This window comes from Lutjanus erythropterus, chromosome 11, assembly GCF_056507025.1.
Source record: "Lutjanus erythropterus isolate fLutEry1 chromosome 11, fLutEry1.hap2, whole genome shotgun sequence".
NCBI lineage: Eukaryota > Metazoa > Chordata > Actinopteri > Lutjaniformes > Lutjanidae > Lutjanus > Lutjanus erythropterus.
Window position 1 is genome coordinate 19604376 of NC_139327.1, and position 18434 is coordinate 19622809.

The window sequence follows — 18434 nt, forward strand, 5'->3', positions numbered from 1 at the left end:
AAACAACTTTGTTATTAAACTGGAACAATCATCCAGAACATTTACAATTTCCCTCCAACACGATGAGGTTAAAAGGTTTCCATTCTCCAGCACCAGACTTTTATCCACCCTGTGTTTACATCCTGAACCCTCTCCTATTCATTTCTGCATTTTCATTTAGCAAATGTCTTTTTAAAAACATTTCTATCCTTCCTTTTTTGTGTCTTCTTATGTTTCTTTTGATGCATATACATTACACATTATACAAGTCTTTTGACTTACTTTTGTTAATTAAATGTTCTATATACAGTGAATAACATTTACTTGCGTCATGAATAACTTATAGTTTAAAAGCATACATTTCAAGGACAATAAATGTTATGTGGTTTTTCTGTAAAACACCCGAGTCCAACTGTTTTCATACTGGATATCTACTGTTCCTTAAAGTTTTACCATTTCAGATTTCCCATTTCACATTCCCACTCCACTAAACAAACTACTTTTTGTACAATCTCCACCTACAATTAATGTTTTAACTGCTACAGATCTTAACCTCAGCATCCACTCGTCCCTGCTTCTCTGACATTATTGTGATAGGAGAGACCCGGGGCACTTTAGCACTTAAGATTCCAGCATTTGTAATTCTAAAGCCCCTTTTGTACTGGACAAAAAAATGACTAACACCCACTAACATCTGGATTTTGTCCTCTGAGGACAGTCAGTAGTCATTCCCAGGGCAAATGACTCTGAAGTAGTCACAGGTATTTATTGGCTTCAGCTCCAATCAGCAGTGATGGACAAATGATGCTAATTAATTTTATTTATTGTTTTATTTTTTTGCCCCTTTCCCCACTTCTGTGACTCTTTGTCATCTCAGCCACAAATTACATTCAAGGAGCACCTAAATATTGTTCCATAGTAGGAAAGAGAGACTGAAGTAGGAGACATACTGTATGTAAAAAAAAATATTAAAAATGAACCACTGGCCTCCATGCTGCTACTGCTTACTAACCCTGTTTTCCTGTTAATCATGATTTCAGATGTGACACATCAGAAAAAAATGGAACTGCAAACTTGTTTTCTGGCAATGGGAAAGGAGTAAATAACGAATTTTTTGGCAGGTTTACCAGTGTTAAAAACCTGCATATACACACTTATTTTGGTCTAAAAACAGTATAACAGTCTCTATCTCCAAATGACAGAATTTATAATACAAATACAGTGATGTCAGCTAGGTATGTGTGATTTAATTGTTACGATTTCTGAGAATGTTCTGTAGTTTCCAGTAAAATCTAGGCAAATGCTAGACAGATGCGACCAGAGAGGAACAGCCAATGTGGCGATCTGCACCTGTGGTGCAAATAGTCAGTGTGGCTATTTGCACCACAGGTGTCTGTAGTCAACAGTGCTATTTGCACCCATGGTGGAATAGCAAACAATGCTATTTTCACCCATTGTAATATAAATAGCCTCATGACAGAATCAAACCGTGACCTTTTACTAAGCCTAACCAAGTAGTTTTGTTTCCCAAACCTAACCGAACTTTGACTGAAAATTAAAAACATAATAATAAAAAAATGTAAATAATAAGTCAACTTAGTCTAAAAAATTTAAAGTGAACATCAACTTTAAATGTTTTACTAGACTTAAATCCTAGTCTACCAAGACAGGACTCAACCACCAGCCTCCTGGGGAAAGCCCTGTGCTTCACACATTCACCCACAACAACCTCTTAACCACTGACCACCTTTTGCTCATTATAACTAGGGAGGTCGGGTGTGAATAGCTGAACAGCTGCTGTGTGCCTTTTCCCAACCGAGTGCAAATAAACACTCTGTAAAAGTTATGTGATTTTGTTAAACTTTAAACAAAAGATAAATAGGGCCATAAAAGTTTTCCCAGATAAAAAACCTCCCCAAACCTATCAATTGGACAAACTGAGGGTTTGTTGTCTTAACAATGATGGCAACCTGATGAGTAACTAAAATAATTTAAAAACTTGTGAAACACTGAAATTTCAAATTACTGTGTATGAGCTTGGGGAATCTTCTTTTTTTTTTCTTTTTTAACAACACCCCAGCTGCTGTGCCTGGCACAAGGACACTTGGGCAACATGTAGAAAAAAGGACAGGGTGGGGCTGTAACCTGTGTCTCCTCTCCCCCCCAGCCTGCTGCCTTTAATAAATAAGACGCCACTCCTCATGTTGAGATGCTCTTTCTAAAAAAAAAAACAAAAAAAAACACGATGAAAAAAAAAATATAGTACCTGCCTGACACGCACAGGTTATGATTCCGTGGTTAAACGCCGTTTAATCCTCCATGGCAACGCTGCTGTTAGTTTGATGAGGAGCAGGATTGGTCAACAGCGGCTGACCGCGCCCTCAACCCGTATAAGCCTACCTACCAAACTATTACCATCAAGTGTCGGGGGAATGACGGCTCTGCTGCTGCTGCTGCTGCTGCGGAGAGGAGGAGAGAAAGCATCTTTGTCTGTACGGACGAGCTCCGGGCTTCCCTTCCTCCATCGACACAGCTGCTACATCTAAAGATAAGGAGAGAGACCATCCTTCCTGAAGACAGAGGTCGCATATTCATCTGCCGCATTCATCTCTGCTCAATTTAGGATTTTTTTTTTCCTCCTTCTTCACCTCCTCTTCCTCTTTTGTGCCTGCCTGCCTGCCTGCCTTGCCTGCCTGGCTGGAATAATCAAACCCCCCTCTCGCCGTGTCCATGTGTCGGATCGCCGCTGGATGATGCACAGGTAAATGACACCGCACACCTCCTACACACAAACGACCTCATATGCACGGCGGTAATGAGCTTTATAAAAGCGCGCTGCAGCGGTACAAAAGCGACAAGATAAGCCCGCGTCTGTGTGTTTTTCAATGTCAGAGCTCACGGAATTGTTTGTATTCCGATTCGGGGGGGATGTTGGGCTGCCGCTCGCCAATTATTGACACTTCTCAAGAGGTGCCTTTTTGGAGATTTTTCACTCAATGGAGATGAGATTTCGAGCCGAGCACCTTTGTTCCCAGTGTTTACAGTCAGTTGTTGAGGTGGGTGGAGGAGGAGGAGAGGTAGCCCTATGGTTTCCTAATTCAACACGGTTGCGGATGAGGTCGCTTAATTGCGTGCCGGAAGACATGTCCTGTGGTTGGGCTCCAGCAGCACATGCAGTGGTGGCCTCTCTCTCTCCCCCCCACTTTGAATAAAAGGCTGCAGCCCCGGCACAAATATGGAAACCAGATACATAACCTATTGTTAGGTGTCGCCTGATCAGATACCACATGCTTGGTTTGGTATATGTTTATATAAATATATATAAAAGTGAAGTTAAGGGAGGGCTGGGCAATATATCGATATAATATCGTATCGTGACATGAGAGATTAGATACCATCTTTGATTTTGTGAGTTTGCATAAGTGTTGTCTCTTCCTAGTTTTAAAGGCTGTATTACAGTAAAATGATTTCATTTTATGAACTTACCAGACAGCCCACTTAGTCATTGTATTCACACTATCGATAATTCTTTAGCAGGAATCTCATTCTTTACTGACACAAAGTCATGTTAGGAACACAGTTGGAATGTAAATTTTTGTGACATGTTACGTTGTGTGAACCTACCAAGTGCAGCTGCATCAATAAATCCAAAAATAAATTATTATTCAATTATTAAATTAATCATCAAGTATTTGATAATCAATGAACTGGTTTGTGTTTTAAGAAAAAAAAGAGTCAACATTCTCTGATTCCAGCTTCTTAAATGTGAATATTTTCTGGTTTCTTTAGTCTTCTGTGACAGTAAACTCATTATCTATGGGTTGTGGACAAAACAAGACATTTGAGGACATCACCTTGGGCTTTGGGAAACACTGATCGACATTTTTCTCTGTCATCTTATAGACCAAACAACTAATCAATTAATCAAGAAATCAGTCGACAGATTTATTGTCAATGAAAATAGTTGCAGTTTACGGCCTCACTACCAGTTGAAATCGTGAGTGTGTCAGCACGTTATTTTATATGTCGCTGGTATGTTTTCGCAATGTTTCCACCACACTGACAATGTCACTATATATCGCTAGGATGTAATGTCCCGACTAAGACAGGGTCGTTGCCAGAATGTTGCTGCAACGCAATGGTTAATGTATAATCTTGCGTAACGTCTCTACAGTGGAACGTTTTTAGTGTAATGTTGCAGTAACGTCACTGCGATGTAACATTTTAAGTGTCGTCGCTGCAACATAATGCTTTGTCACAGTAATGTCAAGTAATGTAGAGTTTTATGTGTAATGTTGCAGGAATGTCATTGCAACATAATGTTTTCAGTCTAATATTGCAGAAACAACACTACACCACAAACGAATGAACATCGCAATCACAACATTGCTGCAACATACATGGTATAGTAAACTGTCACTTTTTGAGCAGACGTTGCAGAAATACCAACAGTTCGCAGCAATATAACTAATTGATACTTACCTCACAAATGAAATGTCACCATATGGATAAATATCACTATTGAGGTACTTGGTCCAAAATATCGAGATTTGATTTTGTCTGTTGCCCAGCGCTAATACAACAAACTTATTTTATCACCTTAACTGCTTCAACCATTTGGAGTACACAACTTGTCGTCAGTCACAACCTGCATGATCAATAATTATATATATCTACCAATGTGAAACTTCACCCAGGCCTAAATTAAAGGTAGGATCACCAGGGTTTGTCCGGGCTTTTTGTAGATGCACCAAAAAGATGGTTGATCACTGAGTTTTACATACAGATGTTTTGAGTTGATGAAGCGTCCTGAGCACAGGAGAATAATAAGAAAATAATGGCAGAGGCTGGGTCTGCAGATACAGCCACCACCATGCTCTTCTAGTGGCTCATAAGTGATGATTAAAAAGAGATGTTTATGAATCTACACTTTTTTTTTCTTTTTTTTTGTAGGAAAATGTTTCAGATTATGCCTTTAAGGTGGTCTTTGAGTCATGCAGCATGCATGGGTCCTTGTCTCTGAAATGCTTGAGGTAGCCTATTTATTATTGAGAGGGATTTCATGTTCTGTGGCCAGTTTAAAGATAGGAAGGAAGGAGAGAGAGACAGAGAGACAGAGGGGGAAACAGTAGTTGAGTCAAGCAGCTGCTGCCACATCATCTGCAACAAAGGAAGCTTCAGCAGCATCAGCTCCAAATATTATCCTCTAAAATCAGGGGGGGGGGGGGGGGTTGTGAGGTGGAAAGAAATGGTTTCTTACCTGTGTGTGTGTGGTAAGATTGTGTATCTTATTAAAACCTGCACCGGTATCCTCTCCACGCCCCCAGAGGAAGCTACTGCTGCCTCCATACAGCAGGTTATACTGGCACCAGTTCAGCAGGGTTGACCAGTGAGGAGGTGGTGGTGCTGGTTCACATGAAAGCTTACAAAAAACAAAAGGTTTTTCAGAAAAGACACAAGTGCCAGTTAATTTCCAGCACCACATATTCAAAATAATACTTTGATATTTTTAAGATATTCCTGGATTTTTTTTTTTTGGGGGGGGTGTTTGCCTTTATTGTGATAGGACAGGTGAAGATATAACAGGAAAGGGGGTAAGAGAGGGGAGGACACGCAGCAAATGGGCTGCAGGTGGGATTTGAACCATCAGCCGCTGAGCTATAAGGGTGCCGGAGATTCTGGGATATTTATACCGTGAGCAAGCACTGAGGCAAGTGTGGTGAGGAAAAACTCCCCCCTCCCTCAACAACACACACAGAAATCAGTTTGGAGCTGCCACTATTACATTCTGCATTTTCCCCAGAGACTTTTCTTTTGGATTTGACATACATAGCTAACCTTTGGAGACTCAAGACTAGCCAGAAAAATTTAGAGGAAAAGCCACTGAGCCATAGATGTAGGCTATGATGCAAAGTGTAATTGGTGAAATATTAAACTTTTTTTTTCTTATTTTGTTGTATAGATTTGACAAGTGGAAAACACTAAAAAAAGGGTAACCATTTCCATACAATTTTGTTTGTCAAAGCCACAATAAGTCATGGGAGAGGGGCAGAAAAGACACAGGTTGCTGAGCCCAAAGCTTGGTGATACAGACAAAATCAAATCTCACAGTATTTTTGAACAAATACCTTAATATTGATATTGCGACAATATCGCAAGAATTGTTACTGTTCTTTCACGAAATATCAACACAATGAGATTTTTGCTAAATAATCATCAGTAATGTGGATATAGCAGTCTGGTAAGTTCAGAAAACGGCTTTACTTTAATGCCACCTTTAAAACCAGGAAAAGACAATACATCACATCATGATATAATAATATTCAAAATCTAAGCCGCCGTCTAGTCTCATATCACAGTATCAATATAGTATTGATATATTGCTCAGCCCTAATTGTTAATGGATGAATGTGAATGAACAGAGAGGGAGTTTACTTATTCACTGTCTGCTGCTGTTGGATAGTTGGAATTAGAGCCAGACTGATATGATGGATGTGTTGGTTTTATTGCTTTTAAATATATTCAGCGCTGTCTCTTGAAATTGCATTAATTCTAAGGGTTCAATCTGATGTTCCCCACAATCATCAGATTGTTAAATCAAAAAAAAAGAAAAGAGGGGAGGTGTCCAAGATTCTGAGCTACACCTCTGCATGACTCTCCTACATACACTGCTGCCCTTCCTGCACCTCCTGTAAACCTATTTGCTTTGCAAATTCTCCTCCAACGGTAACAAGACACATTTTGTCAGTGAGTTCTGCGAGTGGGGGAACTGGAGTCTGTATGTTCACAGAGCAGGCAGCTGCGAGCTCAGATTTCCTGCTCACCTGAATTAGGTGACCACCTCTGCTTTGGCTACTGTTGCACGCCATCTTTCAGCACCTCACTTGTGGACAGCAGCACAAGTGTTGCATCTGAGATCCGTTGCACGTTCTCTCATTACTGCACGCTGTTTGGCTGTACTCTTAAATCCCTGCTGGCTGAGCTGACAGACTCATTTAAATGCTGTTGCATTCTTTAGTAGGCCACTTCTAAATGAGAGCCACGTTGACAACGAGGAAGTCATGGCTCGCACTGCTCCACACACGAACAGTGAACTTATGCAATGCAATGAGGATGACTTTTTGTGCACATAGTGTCGTTATGGTGATATTTTTAGCCAGGGTGTGTCACAGTGTTGCCTTTTTGTTTGCTTTTTGTTGTTACACCGCATTTTATTTTCCCCCGGTCATGCTTCATTTACATTCGCAGCTTGGTACGATTCACATGTTTATTTTTGTTTTTCATCAGCTCTATTTTGACACCGGATACGCCATTGCCAAGATTTTACTCACCACTCAGTATTTTTGGTGCTTTCAGTACCATCTTTACCACACTCGTGTTGCTATGGTCTGACTCACAAGACATCTGTCTCCATCACTGCCTCCAATGAGATTTAAGGGTTGAGTTTAATAAAAGAAAATGGTGTCACTGCTGCTTCAGCTACTAACATAATACTACTCAGGGCTGTAGCCAGGATTTTATAAATACTGAGGTCATGAGTCCCTGCTTGGGGGGGGGCCCACCCTGCAAAAATTTTGAAGACTATTGTATAAATTTGGATATTTTAATGCATTTTAAGAATTTAAATAAAATAATAATTTAGGAAATAATGGCATTATCAAAAATAGATGAAAACTGTACTATACTTCCTAGTTTACAATTGTTTTTTTAACCCGTGGGTGCAGGGTAGCCAGACTTCACCAGACAGTTTGGTGGCTTCTACAGCTAGCAAAATTTTGACAATTTGATTTGGCCTTATTTCTTTGCAAACAAGATGTTCCATGTGCCAAGTCGCATAAAACTGTTGAAAATATACACAGGCCTGTCTTTATATTAAATAATATATATTATGCTATTTAAAATAAGACACAAAATATTGGAAATTTATTTATTTTCATTCCTTTTATTCCAAATTCTTTATAAGCACAAAGAGCCAGAAGAAACTGACTCCTCATACATGTGAATATATGTATTTTAGACATTGCCAATGGAAACCTTTACTTTTTTACTATAAGTTAACATTTTTGAAAAAAAAAAAAAAAAATACACAGCTCTGGAAAAAATTAAGAGACCACTGCAAAATGATCAGTTCCTCTGGTTTTACTATTTATAGGTGTGTGTATATGTGTGTAAAATGAACATTTTTGTTTTATTTTGTTTTAAACTGCTGACAAAATTTATCTCAAATTTCAAATTAAAATATTGCAGTTTAGTGCATTTATTGGCAGAAAATGACAACTGGTCAAAATAACAAAAAAGATGCAGTGTTTTCAGACCTCGAATAATGCAAAGGAAACACGTTCATATTAATTTTTAAACAACACAACACTAATATTTTAACTTAGGAAGAGTTTAGAAATCAATATTGGTTAATCACAGCAGTGGTTTTTATAATCTTCCTCATAAAATAAGATTTGGTTCAGGTGATCACCTAATCAGTGTCTCTTTAAGTAGAATGAGGAGGCTTGTGTTGGACGAACACTGGAATGGATCGGCTGCCATACATGTAGAGATGCTGATTTAAGAAACATTTGTGAGAGTGGTCTCTTAATTCTTTCCAGTGCTGTATATATGTATATATTAAAAATTAAAAAAAGAAACAGAAAAAATGCTGAGGACATGACCTTACTGTCCTCACACCTACAGGCCTGATGCTCCTAGTAATAATACAGAAAATAATATCACAAATAATCTTCTAGCTCTTAATTGAATTAAGCTGCATGTTGCTTTACATTCATCTTAATAATAGAGATTCTTTAAGCCATTATCTCTTAAAGCTGCTCTTATGTGATTTTTACATTAGCACGGTAGCTGCTGAGCATGAAAATGAAACCTGAATTAAGACATCTCGCACAAAGCACCAGCCGATATGCAAAGGGAGATGGATGATTGGATGACATGAAGGAGGAGACTGCTTGAAATAACGTCAGGGCAGAGTTGACATGGTGTGTGTGCGTCTGCGTCTGTCTGTGTGTGTGTCATAGCTCAATAGCTTCAGCATGCGTACTGGGGAAGTGGAAGGTTACAGATATTGTGTGGCATTGCGAATCGTGTCGCTTCCTCTCTATCATACCCCATCAAGGTCATATCCACAGACTGAAAGTGGTGGCCCTGGCCTTTTCCACTCCTGGCTCTGGCAGAGGAATGGGGCCCGCGGACCACTGCTGCTTCTAATCAGGGCTGACGCGTGACTCAGTTGCATGCCAGCTGCACAGCCAAACAGGGATTATGTCCCTGGATGGTGAAGACAAAAAAAAGGTCATTGTTGAGATCTTTGTCTCTCTACACCTTTGGCAAGTTTGGGTTATTTAATTATTTGTGTTGGGGTTTTTTTGTAATGAAATACTTGGATACATACAAGGGATGTAGCTGGGAGCCTTCTAGTCAGAGTCGTGACACCAGCAGAGGACTGTTGGTTAAGTTACAATCTGGGTCATTGTGCCACTTGTTTTTAAGAGCAGCTAGACAGTTTTAAAGCAGCGTTAAAGGAGCAATATGTAACAACTGTGCATCCAAAAGTCCCACACTATAAGTTGATCAGCTGTTTCTAGCTGTCAGTTGTCTTGTCAATGTAAAGTTGAGCCTGTTATACTGAAAGCAAAAGCCCACTGCTCTGAAAATACACAGTCTGGAGTTGGAGTTCAGCAACTGCCTGCCAGGTCCATTAACATTTTGCTCAATTTAACATCTATACATTTTATGTTATGTTATAAACATCTACTCCTTCTAAAAGACAAACATTTTAAATGAGAAATCTGTCATATATTTAATGTAATAAATCAGAAAATTATATGCCATCAGAGACCAAAGAAACATGTTAAGTTGAAATGCCGGTTCTCTGAGATCAAGGCTGCAGCTGCGGTGTTGTTCCTTAAAATTTCTATTCCTGGTCAGAAAACTGTTTTTGTTCACCCATTTCTGGTTAATTAGAGTTCAAATTAATGCCATATGTTCGCTGAGCGAGATAGTGTCTTTATGAGTCACATGAAATCATTAATAATCTTGTAGAAGGTGTAGATATTTACTGTGGTTTAATTGAGTAATATGTTATTGGGTACTGGCAAAGTAGTGAGACAGACAGCCCAACTCCAGAGTGGTGGACTTTCATGTTAACAGGCTTAGCTTTACATTCACAAACAGTTAATAATTACAGTTAACCAACTTACAGTGTAGGGCTTGTCACTTGGTATTGTCAGTCTATGATGTTACCCATGTTCTGTGTTCTGGCGTAGATCCTGCAGCCTGCAGAGCTTTCCTGAGTCTGGGGAGGAGGGAGCAGAGGGAAACACCTCGCTTCAACCATAGATTGTATATTAAATAGGATTAACATCTATTTAATATATCGTCTATGGCTCCAACTTGCTATATGGGTGGCTGTACTTATTTATGCAAATACTACATATTGCTTCTTTAATCATAACATATATGAAAAAGGACGAACACTAACACAAGTTATGGGAATAGAAATTTCAAATTCCTTCATCTTTGATGATGTATCATGGTCATTTTATGATTTATTACAGTAAAATATTTCAGATTTCTCCTTTAATGTTCAAGTATGGGCTTTTATAAAAAAACAAAAAGAAATCTGCATGTACAGTGGCAACTGATTTGTCAGGCTTGATTGATGTTGTTATATATCTGTGAAATAATAGGCAGTGAAATTGCCAGTTATTTTCACCACAGGTGGTACAGTAGGTGGAATGGAAGGCAAGGTGGTGTATAATTTTCCGTAAGCAGAATGCCTCTCAGGATTCATGCCGAGGTACATTGGAGCCTGTCACAAAGCCTGACAAAAATGTTTTTTTTTTTTTGAAAAGCTTCAGCTGTGATTCATTAAATATGTGCATGACAAAAATGTACCAGATCAAATCTTAGCCTGAGACAATGCAGCAATTATGAAGAACGAATGAAGTTATTAAGTTTATTGTGTTTATTTCTTTCATGGACACAGTGGTGCTCAACTTTCTTTCAATTCTTTATGTTATTTCAGTGGGAAAGAACTGGTCAGTAGAAAAGCTCAAATGTGTGATATTAGTATTAGATATTATTCATGATCATCATCTGGTTCACATATGATAAGCCTCTCTCTATGGCTGCAACTGATGATTACTTTTATTGTCAATAGTCAGTTAGTTGCTTGATCCATAAGTTGCCAGAAAATGATGACAAATGTCCATCACTGTTTAGCAGAACCCAAGGTGATGTCCTCAAATGTCTTGTTTTGTCCAAAACCCAAAGATGTTCCGTTTTCTGTCATAGAGGACAAAAGAAGCCAGAAAATATTCACATTTAAGAAGCAGGAATCCAAGAATTTTGATTTCTTTTTCTTAAAAAAAAAAAAAAAAAAAAAGACTAACCAATTAATTAATTAATTGATTAGCAAAATAGATTTGGATAATTTTGACAACTAAACGATTAACCATTACAGCTCTAGCTCTTTCTTGCAGGAATATTGTTGCATTTTCTGCTGTTTTACTGAGAGTGTTATTACAGATTAGGGCTATAGTGAATGTTTTGGGGTTTTTTTTCATTTAAAGCTTCTATTGAAGGTTTGGAATAAAAGCTTTTATTGTGTGTCAGAAAACACCCTGAAAAAACAAAATAACAACAACAAAACCCAATCAAAATCCTTAATTTGAATAAATTCGGGGTGGGAATCGTTAGGATTTTATCAATAGCAATTCTGCGTATTGATGCCAATCTTTAGCAATAGTTTTTTTTATTCTATTTTCCATAATTTGTTGAAAAAATAATAACATGAATTGGAAAGAAGAAAACAGTAAACAGTCTTTGAATTGACAGAAATAAATTAAAAATCACTATAAACCTCTAGTAGGCTAGTAGGTAGCTACAACCAAAGATAGTTACAACAGAAAGTATAGTGAGCAGCAGTTATCGGTAAGTATTGTGATATGCTGCTATGTGTTTGGAGTTACCTTTGACAGTGTTGTTTTGCTCAGTATCACAATATTAAAGTCATGTAACTTCATTAATTTCTATGTAGCTAGCGTTAGCAGTTTTTCTGTGTAGCTAACGTTAGTGGTTGGTCTGTGCAGTTGACATTAGCCGTTGGTCTGTGAAGCTAACGTTAGTGGTTGGACAGTGTAGCTAACATTAGTAGTTGGTCTGTATAGCTAATGGTAGCAGTTGGTGTAGCTAACGTTGTCTTGGTTTTGCTTCATAAAATTAGATGTTGAGTTCTTGGATGATGACAGTATTTTCACAGCTGAAGGATTTGCACTTTACTGTGATGTTGCTCCTCTGTTCTGATTTAAAGACAAAATAATGTTGAAAATTTCCACCCAGTGAAGCATTTTTTCACTGGAGGCCATGATGATTAATTGACTGTAACGTCAGCTGCTTTCACTGTGACCAGAGTGATGTGAGACTCCTGAAGCGTGTGTGTGTGTGTGTGTGTGTGTGTGTGTGTGTGTGTGTGTGTGTGTGTGTGTGTGTGTGTGTGTGCGTGTGTGTGTGTGTGTGTGAGAACACTGCACATGGTTGTATATTGTTCTTTTTAAAATGTATTTTATGATTTTAATTCTGCCAATCATCCCCATTTTTACGAAATGTAACTGTTGTCTGATTATGTTTTTTTTTTACGTAACTATAATGGACTACAGTTACCTTTTTTTATACCCTAATTACCTAGTCCTGTTACAAGTAATCTGTTACTCCCCAAGCCTGATTAACATACATAAATACCGATATCATCACAGCCTAGGAGCTTATCAGTATTTTGGTACTGACCAATCAGGAACCAGCATCAATTTAGTACCAGCTTGTGACCCATCCCTATTCATTAATTCATATAAATGAGTCAGTCTTTTTTATTTATTAAATCATTGACTTTAATGAACATTACCCATAAGTTTTGTCAAAAAATTACAGGTGTGAAAACGAGTACATTTTTATTTAATTGATTATCAACATTATGAATTAATATTTGAAGCGTTGAACTAGTTGAACCATCATTTAGGTACAGCACACAACAAGTATTTTGTCCCACCATGTAGTGCAGACAGAGCTTTTATAGCTGATGGCCTCCTTTGGTGCCCAATTAGCCTCTGGTCTTGATTAGGAGGCAGTCGCAGACCAGTATTCAGAAAGAAAAATGGAGTAATGTTAGTGTTCATAATCACACAGTTTAACATTGCACTGTTCCGAATCTGTAATTCGACCAAAATAGGATACAGAATAATGAGTTCTTAGAGTGCAGATAAAAGCCCCTGAAGGTGATATTTATAATAAGCATTCACTATTAAACGGCAGATACGTGACCCAGCGGTTAAAAAAAAAAGTAGGTTTGTCTTTCTGTTCCATTCAGGTGTCTTTTGCACATTCAGAAGTGTTGCATTACATTGCAAGTGTAAGTATTTCAGCTCATCCATTGTTGTTACTGTGTGACAGCATGAGAAAGGGAAGCTGAAACTGCACTGTTAACCAAAATGTGCCCAGGCAGCATAATCAGTGCCCTTAGAGATATAAAACACAATATCACCCTGTCAGGATATACATTATGCAGCTTCAGTGCTCAGAAGATGGCAACGCAACCAGGCCCAAATCTACTACACAGCACTGATAGGGAAAATCTAGAGGTGGTAAAGAATAACAACGACTCTGTGTGCTCTAGTTACTGTGTCATTTTGAATCTTCATTTTAACTTCAATAAAGGACTAGATACTGTCTGGGATTTCGACATCAGGATATACTCTGTGTGTGATTTCTTCATCCCAAAGGCTAAATTACACTTAAGTGGCCCAAATTAAGGAGTTTAATTGACTGTGAACGAACCGTTTTCTCCTAAAATAACATCACATTACTGTAAATTGATATACTGTACAGCAATAATAAGGTCTAGCCAGAGATGACAACAAATAGATAAAAAAAAAAAAAAATTTGCAAATTACAAATAGTTTCTCATCAGATGCATTTAAAATAAAATACAAAATGCCTGTATGGTAAATGTATTAAATGAAAATACAAAAATACAATGTATACAAACGGATAATATCAAATTTTAGGTAGCTTCAATATAGGTCTGACCTTAACTCCTCTACACTGAAAAGATGAGCTCTGCCAGTTTCCCACATCATCAGGATATGTGCAGGCTGTGAATTCAGGCGTGCATGCTGGGTAACATCAGACCGTCCTCACCAGAAAAATATCTGCATAGGTCGTCTGTGCAAGCAGCTTATTTACATTTATTGTTAGGTGCCAACCTTTAGTGGTTGCAGTCATGACAGGAGGAGTATAAAGAGTGAGAATGTCCACTTAGAGAGTGATGAGTCAAACACAGGACTTTGACCGGGAGACCAGGGTTCATGTCCCGTGTGAAAACAAAAGTCAGCGTTGACTTCTTTCAAGTTTGAAGTTCTGTGTAAAGGAAATTCAGACTCTTTCTTCTAAACAGTGCCCCACTTGAAAGTAACAAAATATTTTATTTGACATCTAATTTGACAAATTTTTCACAGACATTTTAGTTCTGAGACTTGAATTTTGAAATTTTACTTTGAAAGTATGTGTTACCGCTTCCTGTTGGTATGTTATCTGCTGTCACTGACGATGTGCTGTCAGGTTCATGAAGCACAATAACTGGACTCTCTCTCAGTTGTTCATCATGTTGCACTGTCTTGTCGATGTTGAGCGTGTTTATTGTACGACTGCAATGTTTCATTAGAGTTATTATCAATCACTCAATCAATCAATCAGTCAGACGTTATTTGTATAGCACTTTTCATTAGCCTGTTTAGAAATTAGTCTCGCCAAGTGTGAAGCTAACTGGCTAGTCCAGCTAGCTCTCTCAGTATTACTGAGAACACATTTAAACGAGGTTACAGCAAAGGTTGTTTAGTATTCATACAGTCACACAGCGTGTGTGCTGATCTCATTTTACAGTCCTTAAATTCTTTAAGCTAATGCTGGTTATCACTAACAAGTCACAGATATGCAGTAAAGAGCTGAAATCCAACGGATGAGTCTCTCCTCTGAACGGAGCCCTGTAGTGGGCAATTTTGGGAGTAATTGGCAATCAACCTCTTCCTCTTTAGGTATGAGGATGTGCTGTAAGTATATTTGCCAGTAATTTACATCAAGGCTAAGACTGTGATCAGGCTAATTGTTGCACAGTTCTTTTTCTACAATTTTACATGTATTTCAAGTACACAACAACAAGCTCTTAAAATATTTTGTTTTATCTTGTATCATCTTATTTTTCTGCCCAGCAAAATACAAATTAAAAAATGCTTAAAAATAAATAAATGGCTATTTTAAATACATTTAATTGAAATACAGCCCATCTGAAAGTATTTGATCAAGAATAATTTGATATTTGGGTTTGTAAGGTTTTAGTTTCAGTCTTACCATCCCTATAATGCCAACAACAAAATAAATCACAACTCCAACCACAGACTGAATTAATCCTGCACTATATTCATGATAGCACTACAGTTAGCTACACAGTACATCAGTGTTATCCTTAAAAAAATGTGTGTGTAAGCCAATTTCTCCTATGAAGACAGCAGTGACATGAGCAGGGTCAAACATTCACCTTGGCTGACTGTCAGCCTGATAATGTGCTTTATCTACATCACCTCAGCTGCTGCTAACTTTAAAGGAACAGTTCACCCCAAAATCAAAAACACAATTTTTTACTTCTGGACTGATAATCCACAAACCTTGTTGTGAAAAGTCTGATGTAGGAACTGTTTTATTTCTAGTAGAAAGAAAATTGTTGCGGTAGATTCTATCATAGAAAGAAATGAGTTCCTATGTGAAACTGCTCATAACAAGTTCTGTGGATTATCTTGAGTAACTGGGTCATGATCTGTCATCACTTTGGCTGATAGCTTCAAAACTCTGCAGCTCACACCAAAACAATCTAAATAGATAAATAAAACTACAGGTCAGAAAAAAAAATTTTTTTGGGGTGAACTGTCCCTAAAATATAGAATAAAAAAAGATCCTGGCCACAGTTTGGCCAGTTGAAACGTTTTGATTGCAGTTGCATCAGATGTGTTGCCAGAGACTTCTGACGGTGCTGCTGAGGTCTTGCACTATCTTAGTTGCAGATCGCTCAATGAATCTTTCTCTTTCATTCCAGACATTACTCTCACCGGCTCAGGCATTCATCTTTTTTTCGAGGTAATATCCACAGGACTCTCTCACATGGGAGGCATGTGAGAGTTTGCCATAAAAAGGTAGCTTGTGTGCGTGCTGGGAAAATAAGAGCAGAAAACCTGGTCACCCATTGTAAATTGCATTATACTGTAAGAGCTGAGGTTAAAGGAGCACGGCCCCATGGGCTTTTCTTTTCTCTGTCCCTTCACAGCGGCGGGAAGTAACTAAGAACAAATACTTTGATACTGTACTTAAGTAGATTTTTCTGTACTTTACTTAAATATTAATTTTTCTGATAACTTTTTACCTCTACTCCTGACATTTTAATACAAATATCTGTACTCTCTACTCCACTCCATTCCCTTTCTACTTCACTTTCTACTAGAACAGGCTTGTTACTTTGGTTCTAGTGCATCTCAGGGAAATTATTGATTATTTCTATTTTGCATCATTGCGCACCACCTTCCCAATATCAAGACTGATTTAATCCTAAATGGTTGGGACACATACAAAATACGATTGCTTGGTGTATCCATCAGTGCACATCATGCACGACCGATGCAACGAGACAAAAACAATGTAAAAGATGTAACAAAGAAGAAAAAGACGTAAAGCAACAAAGAATGTTATAAAAGACAAAAAAAGAAGATGAAAACAGCATAAGAAGACACAACAAGAAGAAAATAACATAACAAGACATAACAAGATGAAAACTATGTAACAAGATAAAAACAATGTAAAAGATGTAAGAAGAAGTAACAAGATGTTACAAAACTTAAAATGGAAACGACATAACAAGACATCACGAGCCAAAATCACTGTAACAAAGCGAAAATGATAAAACAAGATGGAAACGTTAGAGACATAAGCTGAAAACAACGCAAAACAACAAAGACGAAAACAACATAAGGCACGTACAGAAGAAAAAGTCGAAAAAGCTGTAACAAGAAGTAACAAGATGAAATAAGATGAAAACAATGTAACAAGACTAAAAACAATATAATGAGACATAACAAGCCAAAAATGATGTAACAAAACATAACATGAAAACAATGAAGAAGAAAAAAATAGACTCAAGTAGACATTACAGAGATGAGACCAGAGAAGAAACAGTTGGTAGAAATGTCTTTCAGGGGGCTACTTTTTACTTTTATACTTTGAGTACATTTCTAAGCCTGTACTTTTTTACTTTTAGTTGAGTAAATAAGTTGAATCAGTACTTCTTACTTATTTTTTATTTTTATTTTTTACAAGTGTCTGTATTTCCTCTTGAGTGAAGAGGATACATACATTTGTCACCTCTGCTTCCTTATTATGTCACATTAAGGCAGAGGGCAGATTTATGTGCATGCGATTGATCAGTGAGTGGCATATCAGGCTGGGCGTGAATCAAGAGATTTTTAGCAGCTGCCTTGGCCGTCCATCCATCACACTGATCTCTGCCGCACTTGAACCGTGCCTGTCACACTTAGATGGCCAACTGACTGCAGCATGGGGGATGGTGTGGTAAACACTGGGACAGTCATTTATTTCAATTCACTCTGTGTCTGCAGGCGTCTCTCATGGGGAACAGATTCATGCTAATTCGTTATAGTATGCATCGGAAATCTCATCTAATACCGCGCTGCAAAATCAATCTTATCCTTGCCCGAGGCTGTGCCATCTATAAAGGCGTTTGTCTCGTGTGTCCTACCTGTACGAGGAGGCTCCATGCCGTATCAATGTCAGCATTCATTGGGTCTTAGTGGAGTTCTCTGATCCTGGCCAAGAAGCTGTTACCCAAGATTAACCCAGGCTGTTCTGTTGCATAGCCGCTGAAGAGGAGATGTGTGTGTGTGTGTGTGTGTGTGTGTATTTTTGTGTGTGTGTGTGCGTGTGTGTGTGTGTGTAAAAAAGAAGAGAATCAAGAGAGTAGGATGCTTGCTCACTCCCACTCTCCGTTTTGTCTGGTGGCATCCTCCTCAGGATGAGATGTGACAGCACTGGATGATCTAATCATGGATGTCATAGCATAGCTGCTTATTAACTGAGATTTCAAGGGCAAACATTTCCATCATTAGTAGTATACTGTATAAACGGGCGAGCTCCATGAGCAAGCGCAGCGCTGAGTGATGGCTCCTGGTAATGTCACTTAAGCACAGGAGGGACTAGTTGTCTCATTAAATTTTTTTGTGCATATATTCAAGGAAGTGTCTTTATGAGGAGCTAATTTATAGAACACGCATTGATACGTGCCGGTGTTCGAGATGAGGACGGCAGCTGAAGTCTTCTTTGAGAGCTATGGGGGAAGGAAC

At 38.2% G+C, this 18434-nt stretch overlaps 1 protein-coding gene across 4 annotated transcripts in view; it reads left to right on the forward strand.

Annotated features, from left to right (window-relative positions):
• The first annotated feature begins 2036 nt into the window (after nt 1–2036).
• LOC146318950 (neurexin-2-like) overlaps nt 2037–18434 on the forward strand; it is a 206038-nt gene continuing 189640 nt past the window's right edge. For all 4 annotated transcript variants that reach the window (XM_084731185.1, XM_084731182.1, XM_084731184.1 and 1 more), the window contains exon 1: nt 2037–2740. The gene's annotated coding sequence lies outside the window, so the exon portion shown is untranslated. The remainder of the gene's footprint in view (nt 2741–18434) is intronic.